The following is an 18,983-nucleotide window of genomic DNA, read 5'->3' as shown; positions in this document are numbered from 1 at the left end:
AGCCCCCAAAACGACCAGCTTCTCTCAGGTGGCTTATTGCGGACACTGGTGAACACCATCCAGGGTGGTGGGTATGAATGTTCCCTCCCAGTAGCATGGGTCCAGGGTGAGTGCCCTTGAGCAATATCAGGTGCCCCCCCTGATGCTGCTGTGCAGACTTTCAGCAACCACTCAGCCTCTGGGCACACGTATCCACAGCTGGTCACTGCATTGTGTGACTTTGGCCAATCAGAGATTGAATTAGATCATTCAATTAGAGCAAGGACTACCTTCTTCCAATGGCAAATGAGTTAACCCTGGACAATGGCCTCATGTGACTGGCACCTACTGTGCTCCGCTGCAGGATGCTAATGTCTATAGGGTCCTTAACCCTGACAGTAATGTCACTGGCACCCCTTCCAGAATGCAACCACTTAACTTTTTCAATTGAGACGAATGATTCTAGGGATATCCACTTTTTAACGTTTTTCAGCCATCTAAACCTAACGATAGGTCAACATGCTATCCCTGTATCCCAGTGGACTGGGAACTTTCTGAAATGTCAAGAGATGTGTGTCCAAGTAGTTTAATGCAAGGCAGTGGTGGCTGGTGACATTTGAAAGTGGTGAGGCGTAAAAATTAGGGATGATTTATGAGTAGCAAGCATTCACTAAACGTTCTTTTACTTTTGCTGTGTCGTTATTTTGAAAAAGCGTACCCCCATCAAACCCATATGCACAGAATCAAAATGACGACTGGAACATGTGACCACTGCCCTGTGCACTCTGCTGAGAGGCCAGGATTGGACGGCCATCAATATTTCTGAACACCCTTTTCACTATTTGACAGGCACTGTGAGAAACTCGCAGTGCCCTCCACTCTAGAGCACTTCATTGGTGCCACTCAGTTCAAGATATGAACAAGCTAATGTGAGACATGAGAAAAATACAGGAACAGCATCCTTAAAATAGCTAACACTATTAGGGAATGCAATTATGCAAGATTAACACATACAATGTAAACAGGAACTAAATCACTGACCTGAACGTTTTCAAGTTACAATTACATGTTAAAAATGCTGACATTTTTCTCCCCTCAATGCATCTGCACGTGGAGCACCCTCGGTTTGCCATCTCTTCATGTAGTGCCCTTGCTCCAGTACTACTGCACTCTCTATCCATGTGGCGCAAAGCACAGAGTGGACTGCGCCGCCGCACAGGTCGCTTAAGGTCCCTCTAGCCAGCATCTCTTTTCTGCTATGTGTTGGTGTGCTTTTTAACTTACATTGAGTCACTATAAGGGCCCCTTTTATCTTTAGTAACTTTGACATATTTGATTGATATGGCAGGTATTATAGATTTTTTAAGCACAGGTGATGTCATCAGAGCGAAGCGTAATTTGACATCACTTCCTGTGAAGAACTCAGCAGAAAATATCATGTGATGTTGCTTCCAGTGGCGCCAACAGATTAAGAAGGTTTCATGGTGTCACGTTCCCTGGCAAGTTGGTGAGGGTGGCTAGGTTGGGTGACTGCCATATTTCGTCATGGTGGTTGCTCATTTTGCCCTGGTGTGCTCTTGGTGGGGTGGATGGCATGGACTGATTAATGTGGGTGACTGCAGCACTCAGTAATATGTCGGAGGAGAGAGGTACCTGAACAGCAGGGCTCTCCGGCAGCAAGAATAGCAGATTGATTGTCTCAGGTCTCGGCTTTTTGGTGCTACCGAAAACAGCCTTATGATAATGCTATATATTTAATGATGTTGCATGGAGAAGGAAATTAGTTGATATTGAAATGCATGTTTACATTTAAAGGACCGTGCTTACATCTAGAACACACTTCGGCTTTTGTCCTGCTTTTTGAGGGGGTCATTTCATACAGAGGTAGTTTTATAAAGCCCTACATGTCGCTATCGGCCACTTCAAAGCGCTGACACAGTGTGAGAGTGGCAGCGCTAAAATCCTATTATGCGATGATGTTGTGTGACTCATCGGCTACAGTACTTTGTATTGCGCTTTGATCTGCGGGAAGAGGTGCAAGGTCACAGGTATTGTGTGAATAATTTAGTCCTCTCTGAAGTCTGTTTGTCTGAGATCTGATGTGAAATTTCTTCTGGCTGTGTTACTCAGATGCTCATAAATGCTGGCAACAAAACCTGCAGTCCCCCCTCTCCAGCAATGCTGAATATACCGACTTCAGAGCACTGGTTCCAGGCCAGGGCAATGTAAAGGAGCTTCCTTGCTTCCAAGTGCCACTCATCGCTTATGCATCTTGTTCAGTAGGATTGTGCCAATCAATCAATCAATCATATCATTTGTAAAGCGCACAACTCACCCGTGAGGGTCTCAGGGTGCTGGGGTGGGGAATGCCAAGGATCATGCACAAACAAGCTTCAGACCAGTGGAGTCTGAGCCAGGCACTACTGCTGACCCAGAACTCTGAAGCCGGAAGGACCATCCGCTGCTGTTCCGAGCACGGGGACCCCATTCATGTCCCTCACAGCACACACTTTGCACAGGGAGGCACTGCATGCGTTCATGTTTTAACGAGGTTCTTCAGGAGCTTGTGAGAGGGGACTGGTTGACCATCGATGGTCATAAAATGTTAATGTCAGCTACATCAGGCGTGTTTGGCATGCTGAGAGCATGTGGTCTCATTCGAACACACCCCTAAAGGCAGGCAGACAGGCCTTCATGACTCACCTACAGCATTTCTTCTTCCCATAGACCTGAATTAATGACTATGTGAAATAATAAACGTGTGTAGGGCCTCTAAGCAAAGTGCATCCCCTCCAGTTGATTATGCTGAAGGAGTGATGCACATGGTTTGGAAAAGGGCATTTACCTGTGTTTATCTAGAGGTGAGTTGGTGCAGATGTTGATAGAGATATCGTCCTGTTGCCAGGGGTCCTTCGGCTGTAAAGCGCCTAATTAGGTTGTGGATAGTGCTGAGAAGAGCCCCGTGGGGAAACGAGCAATTAAAAATGTACGAGGACATCTGAGCGTGGGTCCTAAAGTAGAACCCCATTCCCAACATAACTAATACAGGAGCTTCTATCATGCTGTTTATAATAGGCACTGGAGGCCTGTGCCTGCCCTCCACCGTTGGAGAAGTTGGAACTGCCCATGTCGGGCTGGCTATAGCAAGATAGCTGGCCAAACTGACACGCGCACTTCAAATTGCAGTGGCCACTCCTCATTGCTGCCAATCAGCAGCAATGACACACTGCCCTCCCCGCCCCCGCCTTCCGTTCCGCACAGTGAAAAATAAAATAGTAATACAATCTTTTTATTTCGAATGCTTTCTGCAGGTAGGATGTGTGTGGGTGTGTGCCTGTCTGGAGTGGCACTTCTATGGAGGAACCTCCACTGCAGTCCCAGTACCAGGAAGGTGGTCTAATGACCTGGATTATCTAAAATATTCCCCCAGGAGGGATTTAGATAATTGGAACTAACTAGTATTCAGTGTTACATGCCTTTAACTTGCCTTTATCTTGTTTCTCGTAAATAAGTGGAAGTGGGGTGACGCTGTGTGTGCTCCTTAAGGGTCACCATGAGGCTTTCATACTTCCATCCACTATGCTCCTCCTGGCACTTTCAAAGACTTTGAGTCCTCTAACGAATCCCCGAGGTATGAGAACATTGGCCATTGTTTCCTAGGAGAGGTTTACCTCTGAAACCAACTGCACAACAGCAACCTGATCAGTCTGTAACCATCACAACAGGGCCCTAACCCTAAAGCTAATTTACTGAATGGATATGGCTAAAGGTTTGAAACCAAAACACACAAGATGATGGACGGAATGTTGCACAATGGCAAAACATTCACCCCAGTCACAGATCTCGGTTTAATCCATCGTTATTTTGCTCACCAAGCCACCCCAGTTCAGCCAATTGCAAATCAGTCTTGACCCTGTGCCTCATGGGAACAGTCCAGACCGAACTGCCAAGCCATGTCTTCCCTGGACCGGAATCAAGCATCCTAGGACTGGTTTCTGGCTATCAGCCTTCATCAGCCAGGATAGCTTGACTCCAGTGGCGTAGTGAGCACGGGACCCACTTCTGGGCATAGTCTTCCCACATAGGGCGAACAGCAAAACACACAAGATGACGGACGGAATGTTGCACAAAGGCTTGAAACGCGCCATTGTTCCTTTTCATCATTTCACCTTTACTCTAATTTTAGTTAGTTCTTATGTTTTAATTCAATTCCCTTTTTTGGTTTATTCAGTTATGAAAAAAAATAAAACCACGTGGTTTTTCAGAATGTCAAAGAGCAAATTAAATGAAAGTTAAAAGCAAGAGAGGACATGACAACAGAAGCATTATAATACATAGTCCCAAGATTCAATAAAAAGGACAAGAAGTCTTCGGAAGCCAAAATTTCTTAGAGAAAGCACCCAGCATCCTGGTCAATAGGAAACACCTACAGTTGGCCTTCGACATTAATAGGTGGCTCCTGCAACTTAAGGAGCTGAGAAAAGGGCTAACAAACGCCACTGAAGCTGTAAACAAATCTACAGATCTTAGGTATTAATAGGTGGCTCCTGCAACTTAAGGAGCTGAGAAAAGGGCTAACAAACGCCACTGAAGCTGTAAACAAATTTACAGATCTTAGGTATTAATAGGTGGCTCCTGCAACTTAAGGAGCTGAGAAAAGGGCTAACAAACGCCACTGAAGCTGTAAACAAATCTACAGATCTTAGGTATTAATAGGTGGCTCCTGCAACTTAAGGAGCTGAGAAAAGGGCTAACAAACGTCACTGAAGCTGTAAACAAATCTACAGATCTTAGGTATTAATAGGTGGCTCCTGCAATTTAAGGATCTGGGAAAAGGTCTAACAAACGTCACTGAGGCTGTAAACAAACATTATGTGCTGAAGCATGCACAATTCGGAAGTGACAAGGATACAGTAGCAGTCCACCGCTGGCTATGAAGGCAGACGTCTTGCAACTGTCTACTTGTGAAGGAGATATTTCAGATCTCTAAGCAATGTTCAATCATGTCTGAACTCAAAAACTCCTTGCAGTTCCTGAATTCAATCGACACACCGTTCATGTGTACATATGGGAGCGCTCTTCTTAGACCCATCATTCAAAACTTGCAAAAACAAATTTTCTCTATCATAGTGAATGGCATCTCATTGGAATGTTTTACTAGGTAATACACCCTCGTCAGTACTATGTGTATTTACTGTAAACAAAACATTTTCTGCTGCTGCATCTGTTTTGTATCAATGAATTCTCAATAAAAATAGAAGAACGAAGGAATGTTTTTTAGCAAGTTGGTAAAATCTGGGGCATTGCAGGAAGCTTTTCGAAACCAATGTTCAAAGCTCTCAGATAGTAGTTACCTTTAAGACAGATATTTCATACTGATCCTCACCTTAATGAACGTTGCAAGTCCTTCAACAATTTAACCAAATCTCCCATGACAGACAATGGTCAGCTGAAATCATAAATGTGGGTGTGACATTTAGTAGGTCCTAGGGTCTGAGTAAAAGTCCAAGTGAGACACTATCCTCACCACCACCGCATCTTTTTGTGTTTGTTCTTGCAGCTGAGAAATTTGTCTGCCGAAAGTTGATGAGGGATAAACTCAGTGACTCTATTAAGTACAACATAGAGTTTATAGTTATTCCTGTGAGTTACTCGCTGCATACAACTAGGAGAATTCTTCCATAACTTGAAAATATCACTTTATGAACAGAAAAAGCACAAGGCAAACCAAGCAGAAGCATCTCTTCCCCATGGTATGGTTACACTGGTCGTTCAGACCAGATTCCTAGGGACTGTCTAAAGAGATGGCCAAACTGCCAATTGTAGGATGTAGAAGCCTTTAAGGGCCAGGCAAGAAATCCTGAGATTATCCGCAGGGTCTGCAGTCTCCCCTTAATATACCATCCCTGATCAACTCTGTGACAAGATAGTAGAACCCACTTACAGCACAGGGTGCAGTCCAAACAGAAACAGATCAGAGCAGCTCTGTGACAGGAATAAAACAACACCACTCATGGCACAATGTCTGAAGTCAATCTAGCTCTGTGACACAGGATAGGAGAATGCTGCTCTCGTTACAGGGCCTGCTTTCTTTACAGGGCGCCTTGAAGTCTGCACTGCTGTGCAATTTACAGTAATGAAGTTTTCAGTGCAAGACCCGGAGCTCTCAAAACACGTCCCAGACCAGCTCTGGGTCGCAGCACAGGGCAAGGAGTCCTTAAAGAGCAAGATCTGTTATTTGCAACAGAGCCCCTCTGTCCTCAAAAACACAGGGAGCAGTCTGTGTATAATCATTCACAAGGAGTGGAGTCACTTCCGGGAGGTATACGCGTATATCCGGCAACACAGCACGCCACTTCCTCGCCTTACACCCCCTCTGAGAATCACCTGTTTGCCATGTCAGGCGGGGCAGCCATGCTATCTGGAGGAATGTCACTCAGGGATACTCTGAGTAAACTTGCCGCAGCTGTACGTATACAAGTGAGTCACACCGTTAGTTTTTGATGTTGTTCAGGTCTGGTCACAGTCAGTTGTTCTATGAGTTAGAATCCTGCTCCCGGCTCCTGCCTCCGCTCCCTGCCCTCCCTCCCGCTATCTGAGCTGCTCCAGCGGTGTGGACTCTGCACGGAGTATCGGCCCCAGGCCTCATAAACGAGCGACATCAGGGGCCAATAGTCCACCCAGGCAGTATGAAGAAAGATTCTGGCCGCAAAGTTAATGTTTTAATAGGAAAACTATCATTTTCATCAAGTCAAGGGGCTAAAGCTATTTCAATCCAATGGGCCCGAGAGAGGGGCTTCTCGCGGCGTGGGGCTCGCAATGGGTGAAGAGTGAGGGTCCTCGAACACTTACTTGTTCTGCATAAAGTTAAAGGCGTCGTCCCCTTCAGTGTGAAGGAATGGAGCAGGGTTTCCTTGTTCGCAGTTGCCGCCTCCTCCGACCCACGAAGGCACCACCTACTGATGAACAGTTGGCACACAGAGCTCTGAGGGCATGCAGGCAGGCTCAAATCTACTCAACTTTTGGCTGCTTTACAACGAATTCACCCTCTCAACACCTGACAGGGTCCAACCCAGCGCCAATGCCATGCAATCAGGGCCACTGGAATGATTTGGTCGTGAAGGATTCAATCAAGGGGCAGGCTTAACTAAATTATGCAGCAATAAAGGGGACCTGATGTGGCCTTATGCAGCACACTCGGTGGCTGCATTTTTTTTATTTTAAAGCGCATTGATATGAAAGGGATCCCAAACGCTTTGCAGAGTACATGGGTTTCTTAAGAATGAAAAGTATACACATTCACAAGAACCTATTAAAAATGCTATTCTCCACAGATAATGATTTAGTCTTGCGTAGAAGCTCAGGAATACAACTTTATTATCTGCGCCCCTTCTAACTATAAGGGAATATAAATGTATTTTACAAGAAGCCGCACCGTTGGCTTCTTTTCTGCCAAGCGCAAGCTTGTTGCTGAGTTTATTCTGCATCTACACATGGGCTTTGGAAGCCCTCCAAGTGGCCTCTTGAAACAAAGAAGGCTCCCCCAGAGCCTCTGGGGTCCCAAGAATTTGCACGAATAATGTGAACAAATATTTCAACATAAAGAAGGAATCAATATTTTCATATTGTTTGAATTATATTTAAATATGGAATTATTTTTTTCAAGGGTCCATCAACTGGGGCAATAACCCTTTCAGGAGATCAGTTCCAGCTCATTATATCAGTTTAAACTGTGTGTGCTTAGGCTTTTCCCTAACATTGGTGAAACTTTTTTGATATTTGGGGCAGATCACAATTCACTGAAGATGCTCACCTTTCTTCACACGTCACTACTAGTATACTCCATTTTCTTCCTCGTATTCGGATAACGCTTAGTAATTAAATATTGGCCCATTCAACTATAGACATTGGCAACTTGCCCTGAGTAAGACCTTCACTGGGGTGCCATACCCACCACGAGTATGTAATTTACTCTCCTAAATGATAATGTTGCCTTCTTCGTACAGCTGCACTGAGTAGCAGGCTTGCGCTCTAGAAGCGGTGCCCAAATAATCTTTTCTGACTATTAGATCTTTATTTCTAAAATTGAGCCCATCAAAACTATTGCCTTCTTCGTGCAGCTGTATTGATTTGCAGGCTCAAGCTCTAGCTTAATTGCCCTGATCCACATATGCGCATGCGCAGTGGAATCTATATCTGGAAGTCTTCACCAACCGTGGCGCCCTTGCCATTCAAGCCAATACCAAGCCAGAAGACTTCGGTCAACACCACGATTGGGTGTCTTACAGTAGGCTTTAGGCCACTGGGGTAAGTAAGTCTATTTAAGAATCCCACAACCTAACCACACCGTCGGCCCCTGCTCTCATGCTTTCCACCTGCTTGTGGAGACTTAGTAATTCTCATCTCACTTTTTACTTCCCCCCAGTTTTCTTTATCGAGCCCTGCAGACAGAGCTACAGGATTGATACGCTTGCCTCGCATATATCCTTAATAAGAAATTTCACGCAGGCAGCATCGTACCAGCCTCAAGTGAGTAGAAGATTGTTTTTAACACACTTTCATTGCACCGCTGGCATTTTTAGGAAATACTAATCTTGCTGTCATTACATTGTTTCAGCACCCAGGTTTAATCTGATTTTAAGAGTATATATTTCCTTTGAGTCGTCTCCATGAGCCTAAAATCATTCTTGTGGGTTGAATATGTTCACTACATCCCCTGCAGCACACAGTTTTCAATCTGCAGGAGATTAAAATTAATGTTCTTTTGTGACAGGGCACTACTGACCGTCCCTCACTACATACTTCCTTAATCCCTTCACTCCCTTCCTATCTTCCCATTTTCCTTTTTCCTCTTTTCCCTTCCAATTCCCCCACCCACAATACCTCTGCTTCCCTCTGCTGCATCCATACAGGGACTCATAAAATAGGTTAATCGCATTTCTTTCTTTTCAGGCTAACTGATGGCCCATCTCAGGGTGTCCTCCATACTGGGACTATCCCAGTCATAGGAGTAATAACCTACTCATCCCCAGGCAAGATTTAAATGAACTTTTATATATGGAGTATGTAGGCCCTCTGTAACTAGCATTTGTTTTTGACGTTTCTCTCTTTTCTTTAAATACTTGGTGCTCACACCCTTTGTCCTGATGATGACCTCATATCTATAGAGGTTGACACGTCGTCGACGATAAGCATGCGGACTCCTTTTTGACTATATAAAAATAACCAAAGGAGTCATACTTTCTGTTTTTGTTAGTTGATGCATGTTTTTTATCACACACTTATCATTGCACGCTCTTTCAACTAAATGTGAGCACTGGATCTCGTTTTACATTATGTGACTGATATGCTTCATATATTCTTCTACCTACAGTACCCAATGAATAAAGGAGTTGCAATTTAAATACTAGTTTTGTGCCTACTTCTATATTTGTCCTAGTGGATTAACCAATTGTCTGGCAAAAAACTTTACATAGACCAGACCTTTTGTCTACATGATTTATTATCCACAGTGAACCACATTTTTTACAATAAGGTTTATTACCTCAGGTTCTCAAACATTCTTGGGGTCTCCTTTGTTATAAAATATATAAGATGAATGGTAGTCATCAAAAGTTTGAAAAATATTTACAATTTATTTCTACTGAACATCAGATCACGATCAGATCTTGCTTACTGCTTTTTGAATTAAAGACTTAGGTTGTCATAAAAAGATAAATTCGAAAATATCATGAAGATATGAAAATATTGAACATGTCACAGGCCTGTTTCCATTAATTACGAAATTAAAGGAGGACCCCGCACAGGCTGATTGGGGACTGGGGGGATAGTAAATCTAAAAACGGACTCGGGCGTCCCCACAACAAAGAAACACACAAGTTGAGTATTTTACTCAAGGACCAGCATGCCGTTATTCCGGCGGGAAAGGTAAAGTTACAAGATTTAAAATATAATCTCTAAAAGCGTACTTCAACTGGGGAGGCAAAATCTATGGATTAACATTCCTGTATATCTGCAGTTACCAAGTCTTTAGTGAGTGGCATATTTAGGGATATATATTTAATTCAAACAAAAGCATTAGATTCTACGAGAATGAATAACACAGATAAAACAATTTAGAGTAATTAAAAAGATATTTTTCACACCATGAATTCCGTAAACCTCTGTTATACATTTATTGCATTTCAAAACAAAGTTGATCATAATACAGTATACAAATTTTAAAAAAACATGATTATACATTTCATAAAAACAATTTAAAACAAAGAATCACAAGTCGACGCGGCGTTTCGGTATTCTGTATGACTACCTTCTTCAGGACTGATTCTTAAATCAGGTGGGGCAAGTTATCCCACTGGACACAGTGTGCTTCAGTTCTGCACCCTGTTGCCTTCAAGTTACTTGGCTTTTTTTCTGGATTCTAATTCTCAGTTGTGATGTTACTGATTTTCAAGGTAAATTAGCTTGGTCTTGGACTGCCAGGAGGAGCCACCGTATTCTTAGTCATGGGTTTCATCAATGACCCATTCAACATTAGCTGACTGGCGCAATTTCCAGGATATGTTGCTTTCAAGTCACTCCTTTAAGTGCTCTTGACGGCTCGGATCATACCAGCTGAAGGACGTGTGGACAGACTGCCAGGAAACAGGAGCAGGGAGGCCGAATCCGATATTAAAGAACGGACTTCCTATCCATAAAGGAGTGACTTGAAAGCAACATATCCTGATTTAAGAATCAGTCCTGAAGAAGGTAGTCATACAGAATACCAAAACGCCGCGTCGACTTGTGATTCTTGTTTTAAATTGTTTTTATGAAATGTATAATCATGTTTTTTAAAAATTTGTATACTGTATTATGATCAACTTTGTTTTGAAATGCAATAAATGTATAACAGAGGTTTACGGAATTCATGGTGTGGAAAATATCTTTTTAATTACTCTAAATTGTTTTATCTGTGTTATTCATTCTCGTAGAATCTAATGCTTTTGTTTGAATTAAATATATATTCCTAAATATGCCACTCACTAAAGACTTGGTAACTGCAGATATACAAGAATGTTAATCCATAGATTTTGCCTCCCCAGTTGAAGTACGCTTTTAGAGATCATATTTTAAATCTTGTAACTTTACCTTTCCCGCCGGAATAACGGCATGCTGGTCCTTGAGTAAAATACTCAACTTGTGTGTTTCTTTGTTGTGGGGACGCCCGATTCCGTTTTTAGATTTACTGTTTCCATTAATAACAGTGTTAAATTATACATTAACAACCTGTTTGATGATACTGTAAATATAAATATAAAAGAGAAACTAACCCTTTTCAAATCGGATAGTTATTGGAAGATAGTTAAGGTTGCATAAATGAAACAATAGATATAAACAAATCAAAAAGAGCAAAACGGTGGCATTGATGGTGTAATAAAGTTGCATTGTTCAATATTTGAAATGGATAAAAGACTTTGATGGACGGTATCAGTTTAAAATTATAAAAGTCTTTTTAGTCCAGAATACACCAAGGAACGCCACTGGGTGCTGTGATTTAGAGTGCTTTCTACAAAGCACAAAGATGCGTGTATGTTGATTTGGAAAATCAGTAGAGTTAGAGTATTATTTAAATTAACTATTACATTAATTTGTTTGAAACTGTATATAAATCATATGCATATCAATTCAAATGCAATTTGAGTACTGTGAACGTGTATTGCATTGTCCCCCCGAAGAAAAGGATTTGGATAAGCTTGAAAAACAATGGGGACTGACAACAATATAAGTGATAAAGTACATTCATTTGTGACTTGAAAAAACTTTCTTCCAAGACTGATAAGCTAATCAGCCAGGGCGCTCACAGTGTGAAGATCTACGCTGTGAACTGAGGTGCACCTTCTGCACATTTTACACACATTGAAGCCCATAGAGTTCCACTCAGCTGTATTTTCCACTTTCTGGACTGTTTTGTAGGGGTGATTTTAAAGAAGCTTCTCCCCTCCATTGGAACTCACCCTTGATCAAAGTCAGAAGATATAACTGTACATGTATCATAATAAGAGTAATGTATGTATTTATGTGGTATTTGTATAGCTTGTACCAAGCCAAAAGGCAACAGAGCACTGTACAGGTCAGGAGAAACCTTTAATCACCTCTTTCTAAATTCCTTCAAGTTCCTAAGATCCTCCAGTTCCAAGAATGAATGAAAATCATTTAATAAATGCACTGATATTCTCAAGCGAGTATCCTGGCACTACAGAGGGGTGAAACTAATTATATGGAAACAACCAAGTCCTAATCATTTGGCAAAACTTAGGATCATCAGATGTAGTCAGGATATTTCGGTAAAAGTTCATTCCAGTACTTGGCCGTAGCAAGAAAGAATGACCATGCAACACGGCAGGGCCCTTTTAATCCTTGGCACCTGAAGATGTTTAGCAGACCTCGTACGCAGGGTTCTAGCATGTAACTTGAGAAGAGCATCTATATATAAACAGGGCCAGTGTCATAAATAGCCATAAGCATGGGAAAGGGCCCAGAAGATTAAGCAGGAAGCAGTGCAGAGAGGCTAACTGCCCAAAAATTAAGGAACAAAAAGAAATGCTACGCATGATGTGAGCAGCCACATTCCGGATCAGCTGTTAGAATTAGAAAGGCAGTGAACCCTACGTAAAGACATTTACAGTAGTCTATTCTTTATATTGTAGATATAATAATAGTTTGAATGACCATTTTACTAAGAATGTACAGGTGAAAAAGCTGGCAAATTAGACCCTGGCAATTTGACCCGAAAAGAGTTATCAAAGACAACTCTGAGAATCCGGCTGATGGAAATCTGACCAGGTGAGAGCCCAATTCCATATGCCACATTGCAGATCACTATACTGACGGAGGTCCTCCAAAAATGCATACCTCGGTCTTGTCTGGGTCTACTTTCAAAGAGCTATGTTGCATCCAAATGGCAACAACTGACATGGAAGAGGTCACATTAGCAAGAATGTCTCTCAGGTCATCATTAAAATAAACAACAAACAGGGTGTCAGTGGAGTATGACACTACAGAGAAACCAAATGATTTGACCAATGACATCATAGGAGTGAAGTAAAGTTTAAACCAATCAAGCTGGAGAGGTGCTCTCAGTAGCACTCCGTAGGTGAGGACTTTAAAAGAAGAGTGAAAAGGGGAGGTGTACAGCTTGCACTTGACATGACAGAAAACACCAAGACCACAAACGTACTCAATTCCTGATGCTGAGTTGAGCCATTCGTTCGGGCGATGTAAAATGAGGCCCATATAATGCACAGAAGATAAGAATGAAATATTTATCGGCTTCTTTGAGAATTGCACACAGGACTTCAGAAACGCTCAGGCTCTGCTCACAGATTGGGTGGATGCGACGGTGAAAGGAAAGCGCCTCAAGACCTTCTAGAGACCATTACAATATTCCTTGCTGAAAGTGCGACTTTGAGCCAACAAGGGTTGAAGTAGCATTTATGTGTAAAGATGTATATTAGCAGCACAAAGCGAACACAGAAAGAAGGAAAAGTTGAACATTTAACTAAAATCAAAAAGAAAGATATAAAGTTTCTTTTGAATTTACACATTAAGTGTCTCAAAATCTGTTCTTTGCCAAGTTCATGGGATTAAAAAGTTACAGGGTTTGAAAGATGCCGAGATAAAATGAGGTAAAATGGACCATTCTTATGAGAACTCTTAAAAAGGACAATGACACAGGTCATGAATGACCTGTTTTTTCAAAAGAATATCGGTTTCTACAGTGCTCCTGATAAAGTACCAGGTATCTTAATACTACTTACAAACTCGCCATGAAAAATAAATGATGAATTAATAACTTCTAGACAAGTAGACCAACAACTATGTATTAAAAAAACATACTAAGTATACCAGTAATGTTTAAGAAAGTCATCCTCTCAAGCAGAAACAAGAAATGTGTAAAGGAAGGTATTGAAATCAGAGACGACCAAGATGAAGGCACCCTCAAACCAGCTATTTCCAACAAAGAAGAGAAGGAGCAAGAGAATGTCATTGATAGAACAAAAACAGACTAAAGTCTAGCGGCAGAGAAAACTCATAGTGAAATCAGTGCAATAGAACCTGATGGGTAAATGAAGTATCGCCCAGTACAAATCATATTCCTCATTCTATAAGGAAAGATCATAATAACAGGCAAAAAAATAAAAATAAAAACATTCACATTTTGAGGGACCTACTAGTATCAGAAAATAATCCTCACATTAGTGAAGTCAATTCTACTCTGTGATGGAAGCCGGACTATGACATGTACTCTTACGGCCAGATTCATCAAGCTTAATTGCGCTCGAAAAGGGCCAGATTCTGAGAATCTGGCCCTTTGCGAGTGCAATTTTTGCATTTGGGATTCATCATCCCAAATGCAAAATTTGCTATTAAAGAATTCGCACATTTGCGAATGCAATTCATGAACCATTTTAAAATTGCCAAATCACAATTTTGGGCCGCTATTTACCGCGAGGTCAAACCTCGTGGTAAATAGCGAAAACTTAGAAAAATGCATTTAAATGCATTTTTCTAAGTTGCATGTTACACACACACATGTCTTTTGGACATGTGTGTGTGCAACACCAATGTAGATTACATTTCAGGGGTGCTACAGGGTGTCCTTTGGACACCCCTGGCACCCTTGAAATCGCTTCCTTATTTGCGATTAGCTAATTGCTAATCGCAAATAAGGAATAACTTCTGATTCATTCCTATGGGCCTTTAGGCCCATAGGAATGAATCGGGAGTTATTCCTTATTTGCGATTAGCAATTAGCTACTCGCAAATGAGGAATCAGTGGGAATCGCAAATTCAATTGCGATTCCTACATGAATCCCGTTTTGCGAGTCCTTAATAGCGAATCCTTAAAATTCCCTATGAAGGACTCGCAATTCCTTACCTTGATGAATCTGGCCGTTAGTCTCAAACTAATTTAAAGAACTAAAGGCAAATTAGCTCCAAACCATCACACAGAGAAAGCAGAGAACTGAACCCTGTCCTTAAGCAGGCCAAAGAATATAGGAAACCTGAAATATTATTAATTATTGGAAAAGAAAACTTAACAATTTAATTGAACATGATACGATAATTTCTTAAAGAAAAAATGGTAATATGCAGTTTGTAACTGCATAAAAGAGGAAAGAGCATAATGCAATGTAACACAGGAGAAAAGGTACACATTATAAAGGGGACCGTATATAAATTTGTCAGAGAATGTGTCAAATGGATTTATCAGAAATACCATTCATAAATAATATTTAACCTTAAGAAGCACGGATTGAGATGTAAAACGGGCATTCTTATGTATTATCACAAAAACAGGGAGGTAAGCTGAAAAATAGAACTCAAATGACAATTACATAAGCCAAAATCCACAAAAAAGTACAAAAAATAACAAATCACGTGAACAAACTTTACTATTACTAAATAACTAGAAAGATGGAAAATTGAATTGAAAAGTGAAATCTGGCACAAGTGCAATTTCAATCCCTAAAAACAACAAAGCGGTAAGGCAGGCTGGGCAATGGATTGAATGAAACTAGCATGACATTGTCACTGAACTGTTGTAAATACATTATTTAAAGAATTCACAAATACCATTGTCTCTTTTAATTTCTTTAGAAGTTTTACTATCCTGCTCTGAAATACTACCAATTGCTGCTGTACTCAATTGGATTGTTGAGGCAAGCATTGAACACTGCTTAGTGTTTGAGAAACAACAGCTTCCCAGAGGAACTACCCTGGCAGACAGTATAGTTCTGAGTTGGAAAGGATAATACTATTATAAAGAAGACTTTAGGAACCCTCATCAAAACTGGTGTTTTAATTAAAATTATACAACTACCATAATTAAACTTTTATAACAAATTATGTTCTGAAGAAAATGCATTTGGAATTAACTTTGCACTATTAAATTTAAGCATACCCTAAACCTATTCCAAACTGTATTACATTAATCCTTACCCTGAACTACATTCTACCCCTAACATAATTATAATCCTATCTTTAACTCCTAACCTAATTTGAACCATAATTGGGAAGACGTAGCCGAATTCTAACACTGGGCCTACTCACACCTAGTCCTATCCTTATTAGCACCCCTTAACAATTTTAAAAAACCTTATATCTTCATTTTTCAACATCTCTCTCCTAATGATAGCAAAAACATTATTTTATTTATTGATTGCTGTTAGTGTGACCTAAAATACATTTTGTAATTTTCCTTTTTAATAGTTTTTCATAACTAGAATCCGTGTATTTCTTTATAGTGACACATTTCCACTACACAAGTAAAATGCCCAACTTAGTATACATATGCCACTAGTTTTTTTTCCAGGCTGTTGCTAACAATGATATACAGTGCAAATACCATGAGCTTCCTGAAGACCCAACTCTTACTAGCGGCCCAACTTACTTTGGAACATAACAGAAAAACACCCGAGTTCGGTTGGTTGACCTACTGTGATTTAAAGTTTTGAATATTGCTGCCTTGGAGAAGATCACTTCTCGATATTGACACTGCACCGACAAATACATGCGCACTTTTATGTTTAGATATCATGAGCCATTGGGTCTAAGGGGGGCTACTTGACAAGGTGTCTCGCCTCTGACTGACATCACACATTTGAGTGGACTTCACTGCAAGTGTTCCTATCGTCCCCTCATCCCTCGCTTGGATTAGGGCATTTTCCTTAGGTCTGAGTTGAGCTATTACTGATGGAGCCTGTTTCTCTATGATGCACCTTTGCATTGTTGCCCCTCTGTTTATGGGGTGTTTTTCCTGTTCCCTTAGCTTTAGTGACTGAACGATTGAACCATATGCTGTGAAAAATTGTGACCCCTGCAGTCTTAGAGGTGCACTCTGTACCGCCTAGTCTTCTCATAGTGTTGAATAGAAGAGAGAATTTTAAAAACAAAAAAGACTGACTGCAGAGAAGTGTGTGGCCTTCATAGCGCTGCACTCGTGCTGTAGTTATTGCTTCTCATCTGAGAATGTTAGCCCTCTTTTCATTATGAGTAATCAAATTGGAGTGGTGACGGTCTGAACACCCATAGCCCTCATGCTTTCATCCTCAACTTGTTTCTGAAGAGGAATGGAGAGAAGCAGAATATCGCAACTAAAATATCATCTGAATTAAATATTGAATCTTAAATATCAATTACAAAAATATTGTCACATTAGATTTAATAAAAAAATGTCTACACACAATATGATGACATTTTTGTAAATTGTATTTAGGCCACAACATTTCTTGCAGGCGACATTATTGCTAATGGTTTTCTGATGTACAATCATGAGAAGTGCTGGGGCATGGACTTGACACTATCCGAGCCGCCCCTTGCTCTCTTGGATCCCATATAACCACTTCTACTGGTGGCATTAATAAACACTCTGTGACCCATATCTCATCCTCCTCTGCAGCCACTGATGCCCTGACAGAGGGTGTGAGGGAAGGTGCAGCAGGGCTGGAGAAGGGTAGAGCAATGCCCAACCTAGATAAGATAGAGGAGCCAGATCTCAGAAATGAAAACAAGTTTAGGATCAAGACTCCTCCTCCTCCGGGCAGTGACAAGAAACAAGTGCTTGTGGTGGCTCATTCCCAGCCGTACCATACAACACCTTCCATTGTTTCCTGTGGATCCATGCCCCTACTCATCTCATTGTTAATGCCAACACCTCTGCCTTTTCAATTTACCATTAAGCACAGCCCTATTTTGAAGCTTTAAACGCCCCTTCTACTTATCTTCTAAGCTGCCATCTTCACTTGCACCATCCCTACTGTCCTAGTCCACCAGCCAGCCGCTCTTGAAGCGCTATGAACTGGGTGAGAAGAAAGGCCAGGCCCTCCAAAGCACACCAAAACAATATGTAAAGTAAGATGGTGAATAGGATAGTGAAGTAGACATCCTTTCGACGCTTGACCACTGCTCACGTTAAGCGGACTTAGCAACCAAGAGTTTCCACTGCGGCCTGAGAATCCTGGGAAAAATGCAAAGGTTCTTGAATGATTAAGAAAGAACAGTGATAGCCAGACTTAACTTAAGGCAAGTCACAGTACTGCTCTGTTCATAGTTCTTCTTGAACAACATCAGAAATGTCAGTAACAATCTCAGCATGGTGTTACGGAGTCAGTTCCTGGAAAGGAGGAGTCTTTCCACTCAAATTTTTAATATTTTATATGAAACTAAACCAGCCAGAAAAATGGTGATATTCATGGGAGCTTCTTCCACGGTGCAAAATGTTCTTATGGAGTTCATGATAGGACTGGGGAAACTGGACCAAAAAGAGCACGTTTTCTGCACAATGTGTGGAATGTCTGGTGGCATCTTGATTAGGTTGCAATTTGGGGTGATCTTTTTCAAGTACTTACAAAATGATGCCCATTTCATACTCCCCTAAGCCTTGTGCGTGCACATACTCTGAAGATACACATACTTGAATTGGGTACAATCTGTGAAAAGGTGCAGGTACGTGGACCTTTCCAAAAAGTCACCCTTTCCTTAAAACCGGACTTTATCCACACAATGGGTGAAAAGGACAAAAGTGGATAAACAGTTTTTGCTATATGAAAAAAAAAATCACACCTCTATTATTCTAGTTGACATTAAGTATAAGGCGGGCACAGCTGCCACTTTATACACATCACTTATGTTCTAGTCACATGCCCAAGACCAGACCCACAGTGAAGCAATTTTTAGGTCTCGCTGAGCCAGCGCATGTGCTGCTCTGCGAGAGATTTAGTAAACAGGGCTTTTAAAAGTGCTACCACAACTTTTGCTGGCCTAGCGGTTGCGGTCACGCGCACAAGCATGCACCCAGCCAGCAACTTTCAGCGCCCTATCATCGCGTGCCTCTCTGTCTTGCTTGCCCCTCCCCACCGCAGAGTGTGTCTCCTGGCTGCGCATATTGTTTCATGTAAGTTTATTTGTGACCGTTCATTTGACAGAGCAATGTAGAACTGTGCACGCTAATGCTTGTTTTT

The 18,983-nt window shown here is 41.4% G+C and overlaps 1 protein-coding gene across 5 annotated transcripts in view; it reads right to left on the bottom strand.

The window, feature by feature from the left end:
- The window catches only part of PACSIN1 (protein kinase C and casein kinase substrate in neurons 1), a 416,659-nt gene that overhangs the window by 246,286 nt on the left and 151,390 nt on the right, over positions 1-18,983 (bottom strand). For 2 of the 5 annotated variants that reach the window (XR_015296000.1, XM_086923204.1), the window contains exon 1: positions 6,832-6,930. The exons of the other annotated variants lie outside the window; for them this stretch is intronic. The gene's annotated coding sequence lies outside the window, so the exon portion shown is untranslated. Of the gene's footprint in view, positions 1-6,831; positions 6,931-18,983 lie in introns of those variants that run through there. 5 annotated transcript variants of the gene reach the window in all.

Source organism: Lissotriton vulgaris, chromosome 5 (assembly GCF_964263255.1).
Source record: "Lissotriton vulgaris chromosome 5, aLisVul1.2, whole genome shotgun sequence".
Lineage (NCBI taxonomy): Eukaryota > Metazoa > Chordata > Amphibia > Caudata > Salamandridae > Lissotriton > Lissotriton vulgaris.
The sequence above is the reverse complement of the archived record's forward strand: the minus strand, read 5'-3'. Positions and strand labels throughout refer to the sequence as shown.